General features: G+C 32.8%; 1 protein-coding gene across 1 annotated transcript in view; it reads left to right on the forward strand.

Moving 5' to 3' along the window:
* LOC140057445 (secretin receptor-like) overlaps positions 1–15,186 on the forward strand; it is an 82,291-nt gene that overhangs the window by 40,945 nt on the left and 26,160 nt on the right. The window lies entirely within an intron of this gene.

Below are 15,186 nucleotides of genomic sequence, written 5' to 3' on the forward strand. Positions count from 1 at the left end.
GCTATGAACTTACTGCTCGAGGCACCGCAGTCTTGACGCATGTTCGACAATGCAGACTACGTAGTGAACCGCAATTTCGACAAGGAAGACAACGAGTGCACGTCATTTTTTAGTGCTATTACTATACTATACATTTTCATTTATATACCGTCTATTTTTGTGTGGACATGTAACGAAAGTTGCATGTAAAAAAAAGAAGATGGAGACATAGGTATTCGACACTTTGACATTCTTTATAAAAATGTAAGCAGAAATCGATCAAACTGAATGAATGTTTATAAGACGTTAAATCGACACTCGCTATATACATAGTATCGGTTAGATTTCAATAAAATGAGCAACATTGACATCATTATTTTGAAAGGAAAACAAGAACACCTGTTTTTCCAAAACTATAAAGAACGCTTCATTCTTCTTTTTTTACATTAACGAATGAAAACAAAACATGATCGATTAAGGACGAAATATATCTCAGCATTTCATTTTAGAATCCCACGTAGACAGGTGATTTGACTCCTTTACTCTTTGAGATGAGTTGACACTACACCTGCCACGTGCATCCATGTTGACACGTCTTTCTGTATCGATGCTAATCAATACATAGATACTAATCAGATCAATGACATGTGTCAATACCTCCTCAATTTGATCACTCCATTCCATAAAATATATAGCAGTGTATCTTTAGCATGAAAGTAATGTGTCGAGCACAAACGGATCTATAACATGTAAACGTAAGTTCGATATTTTGTATATAGGCCTACCCGATGCATACTACTTCAGCGTACCTTCCTTTGGTTCACCTGCAATCTAAGCTTGTTTCAAGAAACGCCTATAAACTGTATATCCCCATGTGGTCTAACACAATTGAGTGAATCGGATCATGAATATATTGAAGAAAATGTGAATAGGGGTTGTCTTTTACAGTGTTGTGTTGGGTTACGATAAATGTCAACACTCAGAATTAAAAGTACAATACAGTGCAGTGCAACTCATCATTTTCATGGACTTTTCTATTAAGAGGACACCTCCTTTTCTCAACCAACGAGGCATTATATCAACTAACACTTTAGGGTATACTTTGTTTGGATCAGAAGGTGTCCCCTTAATAGGGGTTGTACTGTAATTAATGTTATTTTATTATTTTGCCTTATATCTGATGTGGAAGCGTACTGTTTATAGACAAAATCACATGACACAATTCATGCATGTCGTTATCGCCATTGGAAATGGCTTGTTCTAAAATTCTAATGAATACGGTAATATAAAAGAATATTCTTCAAAAAGCAATGTCTATCAAAAGAATATCGTGATTTCCACAATTGTAATAGTCATATTGTCATTATAATTACCCAATTATTATTATCATTATTATAATTTTACATAATGTATACTATTCAGTATACCAGTAAACATCACAATGCGTCGTAATTTTATTATTAAACGAGTTTAATGAATTAACAACATAATACGTTGTAAGAGATTGATTTAATATTTGAAAACAATCTTGCAACGATTAAACCTAACACGGTGAGATGTGATGTTTGATATTAACAGCACTCTGATCGATATTATGATAGGTTCAAACGTCCAGCTTCCGCCTCATGATGAATCTCGATGGTAAATTAAATGCGCGCGCGTAGTTTGTCTGTTTCGTTATTTTAGTACGCACGGTTTGGTTTAATATAAATTCAGTATTGACAGATAGGCAGAAAAAATGTATTGCAATAACTTATTTTAAGGATATTCTAAATATATCATCATGGCATGTGACCTTTGGTTACGCCTGAACTCGAACCTCATAACCATGTCATCATGTTCAGTATTACGGAATTTGTCATAATTATTTGTCATAATTATTTGTTATAATTATTTTGAACATTATATATTTTTAGTCGAGTGCAACGCGAATCTACAGCTCACTGTCGGTCGGTAAACACTAACTTGAGCACGCGACTGCAGCCAGGTATATTGTCTTGTTATTAGTATTGATATTGAGGTTTTTTTTTGTGCGCGTGTGTGTGTGTTTTTGTTTTTATTATAGTATAGCCTAACCGCCAAAATTATTTCAAACCACGGTTCGCTCATCAATATTATCTGAACTTTACAAACATATAAAAAATATAACAAATAGTTGTGTTAGTGTTAGCCGATAATCTTGAAATACACTTTTGCGCCATATTGACGTCACACCATATATAACGTTTATCAGCACAACAATGGAACCATTGGTAATTGTAGTGTGCATCACACACGGATAAAATGTTTACACCACGAAGATAACATCTTTATTTTAAAAAAAACACACACACAACATAATACCCTTGAGAACGTCCAGACTGAAAAAAAATTCGAAATCAATCAAAAACATGTTGGAAATGCTTTTTTTGTGAAATTCCAACTTCGATGACAACATTAGCTTTTGTGAAGTTGATTATAATGTTTGTGTTTTAGGATCAATTAGTCTGTGATGTCATGCGGAAGACCACAGTCACAGCTAAATATTTCACTCATTTTTATTAAGTTTTAATTGTTCTATTTCTTTTTTTCTTCATTTTATTTATTATTGTTATTGAACTTATTGCTATATATTTGTATTTTACTTATTTTAAAGGGAATGGTGATATTTAAGTTCAATAAATAAATTAAGAAATATAATACACTTGCTCTTTATTTCTACCCAATTCGGTGGACGTTACGGTATTAGTTCAATTAAACAATTTATTTATACATTGATATTTTGTCCAGCCTCAAGATGAGACAACTCCAGTACTAAAAACATTATGATTATAAAGATCGTGTTTTATATAAATATCTTTTAGTTTCTCTTCGGTCTATAATTAAATCAACTAAGACCAATGCAGAGTTAAACAAGTTCAACGATAACATCCCATAATGGCTCAGTAAAAAAATGGATGAATAAACCTGGAAGACAAATGTTCTGTTTGTATTGTCTTGATGGATTAATTCGTGCGGTAATGTTTTTAGCTATTCGAAAATATTACGCCCACGAATGTACCGTCGGGACTGTTTTAATAGGAACATTGACAATTAGTTTTCAAAGGCAAAACAGTTTTTTTTTTATAAATAGAATGGTAATAGTATACATTTCAGTTGTATTAGTTAATTCATGATTTTTACTCGGGGTACCCGAGTCTATTACTTACTCATTTTCTCCTTCTCTTCCTCCATCTGGACACTATTGAGTAAAAAGTGCGATTTTTAAAGTACTACTCCTCCCTTATTCGTTATAGTATTGAGCTGGGATTTGGCATGAACATACTACAGGGACATGTCCTCAAAGCTATAGGGCCGGATTTTTAATTTTTTGTTAATTAATTTGTTTAATTAAGAAGCCACAATGTGTGACACACACCACAGCGTTATGTAGTTATATGGTTATATGCGGATTCTTGGCGTAGTGGTTATCACGTTTGCTTAACACGCAGAAGGTACCTGGTTCGAGCCCGGACGAAACCTTTTTTTTTTACTTTATGGTGAAAAGTACTGTATACGCAATATGATAATTATACAGAGTATATTTTATTTCTATTATTTTTTAAAATACTTATTTTGTGTAATCGGTAATTATCACTTTTACACATGTTTATTTTGCTTTGTGCTTATTACCATTTATTTGTAATTTAAATGGATTAAAAAACTTTCTGTAACCCACATTTTTAATGTAAGAGGTTTCGTAGTGTAGTGGTTGTCAAGTCTGCTTAACACGCAGAAGGTCCCGGTTCGAGCCCTGGCGAAACCTATTTTTCTTTACTTTCTAACTGTATACGTCTGTATACAGCTTCTTTCGCTGTACCCCGAGTATTGCACATTCGTGCTTGTTTTAAATTGTGGAAAAAAGTGTGTGTACAATAATTAGATTTGTCGTCTGTAATCATGGAGTTTTTGATAAAGGGGGCCGAAACTTTCTAGGCCAAAACGTCTCTGGGACCGGAACGTTCTTATGTGAGACTTTACCCGAGACATTCAGTTTCCATGAATCACAGTGTAGGCCTACTCAGGGAAGAGTTAAATTACAATAATGTAACTCTTCCCTGGTGTACTCAAGCCCTAAATAGGGTGCGCCAGCTGAGTAGAAGCATTATAAGTGAGTAGCCGCGCATGTAGTAGGCCTATAGTAAATACCTTTTTTTCCTATCTCTGACCGACACTTGAACCACCGCTTTTAAAACAATTGCAGAAACGTTTTATTAAACGATTTTTTTTCTTTTAGTGCTTTAAAATGCACTAAAATAGTTGAAACTGTGTAACATCTTACATGTTATAAGCCCTCTATCTATTTATTATGTTGTCGGCATTGGCATCAACATTATCAACATCACCATAACTACCATCACCACATCCAACGCCATCACCATCACCGCCAACGCTGCCAAAACCACCATCACCACCACCACCATCACCATCATCATCATCATGGTATTTGTCAGCATTGACATCCATTATACAGTTACGTATACCACGATTGGAAAACCTAATTATCTAACTCAACTTAATTACGTGGTTAAAATCAGTACCGAGAGGTATATGAACCAACTTGATATACCATAGTTAAGCCGATTTTCCACTATAGTCAGGTGGCTTAGCGACTAAAACGTTACACGGTGGACAAAAGCACCAAATTTTGCATGAGGCTTCTTTTAGGCGTACTAATTGATTTTTGCCTAGGAGCCACCCGATCAGCTCCGATTTTCCAAGATGGCGGCCAAAATCCAAAATGGCTGCCAATAAATTGGTATATCATATATCTCTGACTGTAAAAGTTACAAATAGACAAATAATGTAATGAATCAAGAATTTTTGAGGTCAGTAAAACCGATTCAGGAAATATTATATAAAGTGAGTTCCAAGATGGCACCCAAAAATAAAAATGGTAGCCATTGAAATTGAAATACATATAATCGTATACAAAATCACAAATAGTCCATTCCTAATGTATTTTAGTCTGCAAATCAGAAGAAAAGTGCAAGCATTGCATTTTATGAATTTTTTAACCATGCCAGTTATAAAAACCCATGTTATCAAATTTCTAAAATTTTCCTTGACCTTTGACCTCAATTTGAATATTTTAATTCAATTGAAAACAAAATAACCATATCTCCGCAACGCTTGCATTAAATTATATAATTTTAGTGTCAAATTTTTTGGAAGATGCATATTAATATTCGTCCTAATGGAAAAATTTGTCAAAAAATGGCCGGAAGTATGATTTTTGGTATTTTTGACCTTTGACCTACATGTCATATAACTTGGTAACTAACAGTTAGACAAACTTTAAATAGATCTCAAATTAATCAGAAGATTGATGTTTCTATTCAGTCTAATACAAACTTTTCCAAGAAAATTACCCAAATTCTTGTTATTGACCTTTGACCTGTACTGGTAGTACACATTTCTATATCTCGAAAACTAGTGGCCGTAAACATTTTTTTGAGAAATTGTTAAAATAAATATATATTTATATGTTTTATAATAAAACAGTTTCTATTAAATTGTAAAAGAATGTAATTTGTTAACATCCAATAGTATTTGTTATGTATTAAAATGTGTTATATTTGTTGATTTTAGGCACTTAACGTAAATTTATCTGAACTATGGATATTTAATGTAAAATTTGTTTTCTTTAATATAAAGAAAATGTAATTATCTATCAAATAAGACCATTTAAAAAATATTCTGACAAAAACTTAGTTAGTTACAGGTAAAAAAGTGTACTTTTACTTATGTGAACAGCGCCCTCAATCTTTATTTTCCCAAAAATACCACCTTTTATGTGGTTTCAGAAACTGAACTGGTTATAACTTTTTTTTAATAGATTTTTTTTACAGTTACTTGTAATTTACATACCACCTCTACCATTTACTACAGCTACTTCATTTACATACTTCTGCCATCCACAGATACTGTATGTGATTTCCTAGTTTACTGGCAGCCATTTTGGATTTTTCCCACCATCTTTGCAACGAGTGACCTATATTATGTACCATGTCTGAAATATGTTTCAATGACCATGATTAGGCCTGCTCCATGTTTTCCTACTTCGTTTGATACCTATATGCGAGTTCTGCAACCAGAATGATATTCCAGCTTAGGCTACTGGCAGCCATGTTGGATTTTGGCCACCATCTTAACAATGAATGACCTATGTCATGCAGCATGTCTCAAATATGTTTCAATGACCATGAATACTTATGTTTTGATAGTTCATTTGCCTATATGTGACTTCTGCAACAAATGAAATATGATTTTCCAATTCATTGGCGGCCATTTTAGATTTTGGCCGCCATCTTGAAAAATAAATTACGACCAGAGTGGCTCCTAGGCAAAAAATCAATTGGTAGGTCCCAACAAAGCTCCATGCCAAATTTGGCGCATTTGTCCACCGTGTAACGATTTCCTCATTTTTTGTTGTTAAGCCACCTGACTACTAGGCGAATTTGTTCGCGCGAATCGAAGGCGTCAGCTAATACGCATGCGTAGAGAAGGATGTGGAAGATGTAAACATGAATACACATGCGTACAAGCTGGCGCTTTCGATTCGCGCGAACAAATTTGCCTAGTGGAAAATCGGCTTTAAGTAAACAATCTAGGAAGAAACGAGCGATTTATCGAATTTTGCCCTGACGACATAAAATGTTCATTATAGATTTAGTTTAACTTAACACTGGAGTAAATTTAGTAGGTTCCATGTAAATATATCATATATATTCGAAAGGTATAGATGAGAGTTAATTACCGTAATAGTATTTGAGTACCTTGCCGGTGGACGTCCGTTGAAATAAATGTCGTATATATTCAAAGTGTAAATAATAAATGTATAAATAAATCACTTATAGTTGATACATTAGCGAAGAACAGGTCAGTGACTTAATAAAACACAGCAGTGTAACATAGAGATGATTTTCCCGCTGTTAAACTCACACATCTCTATGGGTAAGTATTGCATTTTTCGGAACGATTTTAAGTAATCTGTAGGACATGCATGTAGTTCGGTAGTTGAACGTTATGCTGCGTTATTAGGAAGCTTTCACACGATCACGTAAATGTTGCCTTTAACGGATGACGTCAAGATTCTATTTGCATAATAAAAGCGTAGTTTAGCGGACAGCATGCGATAAAGCTATTTTTCAGAAATAAGGTTCTTGAATTGATGACTTTAACGTTTACGTGCACATGCTCGAGCTCCCTAATGTTTGATTACGAAGTGAGCATTATGTAAACGTACTGAAACAGGTATTCCGTAAACCTACTGGGGTATGTATTCCGTAAACGTATTGGTCTAAACTTACTGAGTTAGGTATTCTGTAAACTTAGTTGTGAGGTAGTCCGAAAACGGTATTTCGTAAAGGTATTTCATAAACGTACTTGGGTAGGTAACGTATAAGTGTAGGTATTCCGTAATGCTTGGGTATAGTATTCCGTAAACGTACAGGAGTAGGCATTCCGCAAACGTACTGTGGTAGGCATTCCGTAAATGTATACAGGAGGAGGTACTCCGTAAACGTAATGGAGTGGTCTGTAATGTACTGGGAATATGTATTCTGTAACATACTTGGGTATTCCGCAAAAGTGGTAGGTAGGTAAACGGTATTTCGTAAACTGTATTCCTTACGTACTGGGGTAGGTATTCTGTGACGTACTGGGGTGGTATTATGTAACGTACTGGGGTTGGCACTCCGTAAACGAATTGGGTAGGCACTCTGTAAACTACTGTGGTATATTTCGTTTTACAAAAACATGGATGTAAAGAAAAGATAGACATTCCACGTAATGGTACTCCGTAATAAATAAGTCGAAGTAAGTTGGAAAATTGTATCACATTAGCAAAACTGTTAACTAAAAAGCAGGGAGATTTAAAATAAGCTACCCTACTGGTCTTCGTGGTATGGTTTTCAATAAATTGATAGATTTAAAGCTTGACTATAATTGTGTATCACTTTTAATGTGTTTTCGTTTAGAAACATTTGTTATTAATACAGAACAAACAGGCATACATCAAACCAGTTGCTATTGCAAACTGAAATGCACGTTGGTTCATTTGCACTGGTTAGGCATATATTGAATTTTTTTTATAAATTAAAATGTAAACCATTCTCCAGACAGTTAGTCTGTTGTAAAATCAAAACTTGTAACTTTTAATTTACGTACATGTAAAACTGTTCGGTCTATAGATTTATCATTTAAAAATGGATATGTAATGTAAGAGAATGAAACCCGTGTTTGACAATAGACATTTAAATGACAAGAGTGACGTATAATGTTATTGTTCTTTATTGACAATCAGAGATATCACACTAGTCTGCATAGATAAATGAATATTACTATAAAATAATATTTCTTTAAAAAATTTTCTCACTGAAGACATCCAGCACAGACATGAGAAAACTAAATTTCCACAGATACAGTTGGAACACTATACTACTTGGTCAATTCCATGAGTATTGTAACTTATACGAATTAATTAACACAAATTAACAGGATTTAATTTCGAATTGGCATTTCAGAAGATGTCAAAGAAGAGCATACCTTTAATAAATGAATATCAAATATCAATGCATATTGTGTTTCTTCTGCTATAACCTTTTATTTCAGCTATTTATGCAATTATAAAATGTCATGTTTTACCCCATTTATTGAAACTAATGTTTGCCTCTAGTTATCCACTGGTATGTTTTTAATGCGAGTTGTATAATGTTAACATAAACAAATTAAACAAATTCTCCGTTGAAAAGGTTGATGTATTACGCCGTTCGTTATTCTCATGCGAAGTAAGTAAACTGCATTAAATCCTTTCATACTTCATTTACTTCAACAATGATGGCCTTAAAATTCAATGATATCAGTGGGACTATCAGAAATGAAGAATGGGTACTACCCAGATACGTATTATAATTCATTCTATAATGTAAACAATAAATAAACATTTCTATTTTTAGAGTGATTTTCATTCAGCCCTACGATAGTTGATTTGATTTACAGTTTATGTGAATTCTATTATTTTTTATAGGTGGGGTACCGTATTTGTCGCTATTTTCAGACATTACCGCGTTCTACGACAATTCATATTCGTTTACACGGTTAGAAACATATGACAGTGGTCAAACACGAAGAAATCGAACAAGGATATTCAAAAGACATAATTGTCATTATTACTTGTAAAGCTTCTCACTAGGACGCATGCGCGATAAACATTTTATGTATAGACAGCTCCGCGTATATAATTCAACGTCGGTTTTCCAAATTATAGACGCTTTAATGTTTGTTTGTTCTTCCAATCTTCCCACCATTCCTTCATGGCTCAATGTTTTCATAAACTGTCATTTTTTATTAAATGAATTTTATATTGTCATTATTTTGAAAAACTATAGAAGAATATCAATGTGACTATGATTGAATGTAATTTCTAGCAATGTGTGCGTGTGGATGAACTCTGCTCATCGTGTTATAAGAATTTGATTACTTTTTAATTCGTTCTAATATTGCAAAACCTGTTTTGTCCGCTGGGTATCAGCTAATCTATTCCTCTTGTGGCTAATGACTTATGCCTATGTGATGGGATGCTGTACCATGATAACAGTACAGTATTATGTTCGAATGATTTAATATTTTCCATTTTAATACTTTAATTTAGTCAATGCCTATTTTCAGAGGATGTAAAGCTCGGGTACAGGCATGAATTTCAGATATAATATTTTATTACATCAATCGGAAAATCTGTAAGAGAAATCACTTCTCATGATTGGTGCAGTAGGATATTTTTTTTCTCCCGCAGTTGAATATTATATCTGCGCATGCGCAAATAGAATGAAGCTTTATATTTTCGTAGTAGAAAATAGGCAAAGATCAGGCCCAATACTGTCACAGTTAATTCATTAACATTCTGCATAACATAACATAATAGCTTTATCTTTCGATTTCACGGCGCACCTTCGCTGAACGTGACTGCGCGCCTAGTTTTTTGTAAGTCATTCTGCATAATGGTTTCTGAGCGTTCCAGAATGATTTTTTTACTCATCAACTGTTCCTAGTCTGGTGGCGCGTATAGAAAACGAAATGACACTACGCAGTGTAACAGCAAACTGGAGCTTCGCACTGACCAAATGTATAGTCTCTAGCAAAATCTTTGTATCAATTACAATGTCAATTATTTACGTTCATTCCATTGATGAAATTTGAACCATATTCTCATTAAAGTACGATGAATTGATCTCAAATCTGCTCTGCAACTAATTCCTCATGTTGATTATTAGATTTTCTTGAAGAAATATTATTATTATAGGCCTACTAATTAACATTTTCTGAGAAACAAATCATCAAACTGTAGTTAAATAAGTACAGACTTCAATTACAGATAATGTTTTCCAGTGTAGTTTTTATTTAAAACCATTCTATTTTAAAATACCTGAATTGCAATGCAGTATCATGCAATGTATAGTAGGCCTATACATTGTCAGATTACCAATAACTAGTATGATATAAGGTTATGCTTAGGAAAATACAACAAACATGTATCCATACATTCAAAATGTATTCAAATAAAATACAAAGAAGGAAAAACAATGCAAGTAAAAATCATTAATTAAATTCCACGATTTTCTAAGCATACATGCGTCACATGTTATGCAATCATGTAATATGCTTTATTGAATGTTCAGAATGTACAGAAAACCGACTAACGTATAATTATGACATAACTAATAAAAACAGATCACGGTAGGCCTAAATGTATGTTTAAAACAAATTTCGTGAGATATAGCCTACTTACAAAGCATGTCTATTAATAGTATGCAAAAATGTTCCATATTAATTCGTTTCAAGGCCTATAAAAGTACGTACACCTATACGTTTGTTTCCACAAAAGAACAATCCGATTCTATTAATATACATTTTCAATACATTTGTATTCATATGCCTATACAGTACACCTTTAGCGCGTAATTACATCAATATTTCGATTAATCGATAGTGGCCACCTCCGGAATAAAAGTATTTATAACGGTATAATCGGATACTATAACAATGTTGTTGAAATCCAGGCCTAAATATCGATTATAATAGTAGCGTTTGTTAAACTAACGTTATGTATATTTTTAATACATATGTATCGATTAAAGAATCAATACATTGTCTTATTAATGCTATATTCTAACCACTATGTTCCTACCGCATTGCCACGTATGAAAAAAAAAATCAATTTATGACGAGACACTCATTCAATAAAATTAATTGGCATAAATGTCATTCAGAGTACCAAATGACAGCTGTATATAGTTAGTATTTACACATTTTGCAGGAATATATACAATCCCGTTCCATCGCCATGCCTAACCATAAATAGCTTACTTAAGTTAGCATCACCATCATCATCACCGTCATAATCATCATCACCAGCATCATCATCATAATCATCATCATAATCATCATCATCACCAGCATCATTATCATCATCACCATCATCATCATAATCATCATAATCATCATCATCACGAGCATCACCAGCATCATTATCATCACCCTCATCAGCATAATCATCATCATCATCACCATCATCAGCATTATCATCATCACCATCATCAGCATTATCATCATCATCATCATCATCATCATTACCAGCATCATCAACATTATCATTATTATCATCATCATTATCATCATTATCACCATCATCAGCATTATCATTATTATCATCATCATCATCATTACCATCATTATCACCAGCATCATCATCACCAGCATTATTATAAGTATTATTAATATTTCATTATCATAGTAATAATAAATATTATAATATATATATATATATATATATATATTATAATTATTTTTAAATAAAATAAATCTTAGTTTACACTTGAACGCAGTGCGATGACGTAAGCGCACAACGAGATTGACCTTTTACGACGCGATGCATCATCCAAACTGTAGCTTGTGTGATTGATCAAATCACTAGCGTTGCGTTTACGTCAGGTGGAAATCGTGGAAATACTACTACGTCTAAAAATGTATTCTTTTGTTCCACTAGGATGCAATATAAAGCAATTATATTGCAACGCAAGTAATTCAACCAATCATGATGAGATGGATTAATCGAACAATCGCTTATTATTGGTCAACTCGCTTGCGTTACCCTTACGTCCTTGTTTTACGTCATTGGTAAACACGGATTAAGAATCGTTCTATATTACGTCTACAAATGTATCATTGCGTTCCACTTGGACGCAACGTAAAATAATTATATTGTAACGCAAGTAATTCAACAAATGAACTGTCGCTGGTTTTGGTCAACTTTCTTGCGCTGCCCATACGTCCTTCTAGCCTTTCGTCATTGGTAAAAAGATTAGGAAACAGTTTAAATAGAATTTTGATAACTGTAGGCCTATACGTAGTTGTTATTATTCTAGTCCCCAATATGATGACAAAAGCAATGAATCAATACAGTATCTAAGCAAGGCCTTATAACCTGAACCATTGTATCTATTTTGAAACATTTGAACACATTACTGCTAATAACTGTATGCAACATATATCTTCATTTTTTATTATATATCATTAATTTTTGCCCCATGAGATTAAACTGTGTTTATTGCGTGTCACTATCGTCCCGCATCACAAGAAACGGAACGTAGTTCGTCAACAGTTGTAATTTCGTCACAAAAGCCCGCAGATTGTGTCTATACCTTTATCAATAATTCTTAGAAGAGCGCAAAATTAAAACGTTGTTTATGCGTGTGCGTTGTTTATGTTAATAAACAAAAACAGCCAATCAAACGTTGTTTATGTGTATACTTATAGTTTATTTTAATAAACAAAAACATTAAAAACAGCTCATCGAAGCGTAACAAATTATCAAAATAGATTTATATCTCTTGCATATCTTATCTATTTTTGTTTATACAATTATTGTTGCACTTTGTGAACCGAAGAGTGATGACAACGTCACCGTAAGCTGTGCGCATGCGTCGCCTAAATTCTTCCATTGCGTTTGTGAGGTTGAGCACGTACTTTCCGTTTGAAGATCTTTCGTTTATGCTCTCGTGTTCATTAGGTTCAATTTGTTAGGCCTACATAGTTTAGCCTCCTTTCAGTATATTTTTTCTGGAAATTACATTGTTATTGACTTTATAAATCTTCACCGTCAAGCCCATTATACTAAACAATTCAGTGTAACCGAGAACAGGTTGTCTATCAATAATTAATTTCTAGTGTAATCTTTTCTTTTATGCTGTTAATTAAATTGATTTTGATCAAATATGAATTAATAATTTCAACCTGTAACATTGTTTATGCTCATAATTCATACTAACATACAACTATTCATGCTGAGATAAACCCGGTGACCTAATCGGTCCATTTATTGTCGAAATCAGATTCGATACGATTCATTTAGCCTATTTATTTATTAGACCACCTTAATGACAATAAAATGTACAATGCATGAAAAATGCTGGAAAATGGAAACTCACTCAAAGTAAATTGCTGTAACTTAAATAAATCAGCTGACCATCATGCTACTTTTCATATACCATTAGATATCAACAATAATCTTACTGCAGTTACTGCATTAATAACTACCTATTTAAATGCAATAACGTTTGATTTTAGGCAAGATTTTCAGTCTTATGTAATTAATTATATATATATATATATTTTTTTTTTTTTTGCTGTATTTTGTATATTGTATCTGTTCTGAGGGTCCCAAATGATCAGCAAATGCTGGATGGATCACCCTCATTAAATATGGTTAAAATAAAATAAATTAAATAAATAAATAAATAAAATTCATTGTATATTAAAATAATAGTAATACAAACAGTTTTATATATCAACAATTTACAAGGTTAACTAGAAAAATGTAGTTACTGCGATAAATGTGCAATGGAATATTTTGTATTCCATTTGCGATGGAGATGTTCAACCTGATGAACGCGGACGTGTTATACGTGTTTAAAGGTGTGTATAATATGTCTCTTTACGCTCGCTGACGCATTATATAATGTAATTATTTAAATAATAAAAATACATAAACCACAACATTGTACCGTAACCTTGATCTGTGTAATGCAGAAATATATCACTTATACATTATTAGTATTGAAGTGTAATACTATTTACATTATTATAACAACCAAAATGTTATTTTTAAATTGTTTTGCAAATTATATCTAACGAAGGGTATAGTTTAAGCACCGATTTAGCCTACTTAATATGACCCCGACGCATTAATTTCAATCTAAACCTAGAATAAAAATGTGACCAATATTAATCACATCACGTTTGATACATCCAGTCACGGCTTCCGAACAACATAATTAAGTTTGCGGCATAATGGTTATAATTATTATTTAAACATTATATGTTCTTTCGTAAACAATCCATTTACTTACGTACCGTTTAAATTACTAATGACAATGATAAATAAAGTAATAAAACTGTTATGATAATTATAACTAAATGATTTAAAATAATTTCGTAAAAATAAAGTAAGTCGATCCAATATCATATCCAATAGATAGTGCCAGATCGCATTTGACGCCATATACCGTAAAACCGCGAAAGAAGGTTTGCCAATTAAGTACCGTAATCTCGGGAAAAAAGCCCATTTCGAAATATAGCAATAGGGCTTATTTTCGAGATAGTATGGACTTATCTTCGATAAAGACTGCATTGAACGTGAAAGGAATAGAAATGTGTATGACACTGATATTCAGAAATGTACTATAACTTGACAAAATGCTATGATGATATGATGACAGTTGGTCATACCGTATAGTTGGTTATCATCTTTCTTTGATCAGTATCTTGGAAAGTTCTATGATACAGCGTGTAGTAATGTTCGCCACATCGTATCAGATATTGCATTTTGGTCTGTGTTATGGCATAGAGCAAAAAATAAATTTTATTTTTCCTCCATGGTTATGGTTAGGGTAAAAATTATGTAGGAACTTGGCATGATGACGTATACACATACAGAGAGTCGCGGTTAAACTATAAAACATAAACTTACCCTATTGAGTTGACATTAAAATGTTCAATATAAAAGGAAAATAAACTAAATATAGTAAGTATAGACATCGGTTTAATAATGTATATACCAAGAATTTAAACCATTGAAACCATCTTAGTTCTTGAGGGAAAAATATTGTTATTATCTAAGAGGAAAAAAAC

The sequence above is a fragment of the Antedon mediterranea genome, chromosome 1, assembly GCF_964355755.1.
Source record: "Antedon mediterranea chromosome 1, ecAntMedi1.1, whole genome shotgun sequence".
Lineage (NCBI taxonomy): Eukaryota > Metazoa > Echinodermata > Crinoidea > Comatulida > Antedonidae > Antedon > Antedon mediterranea.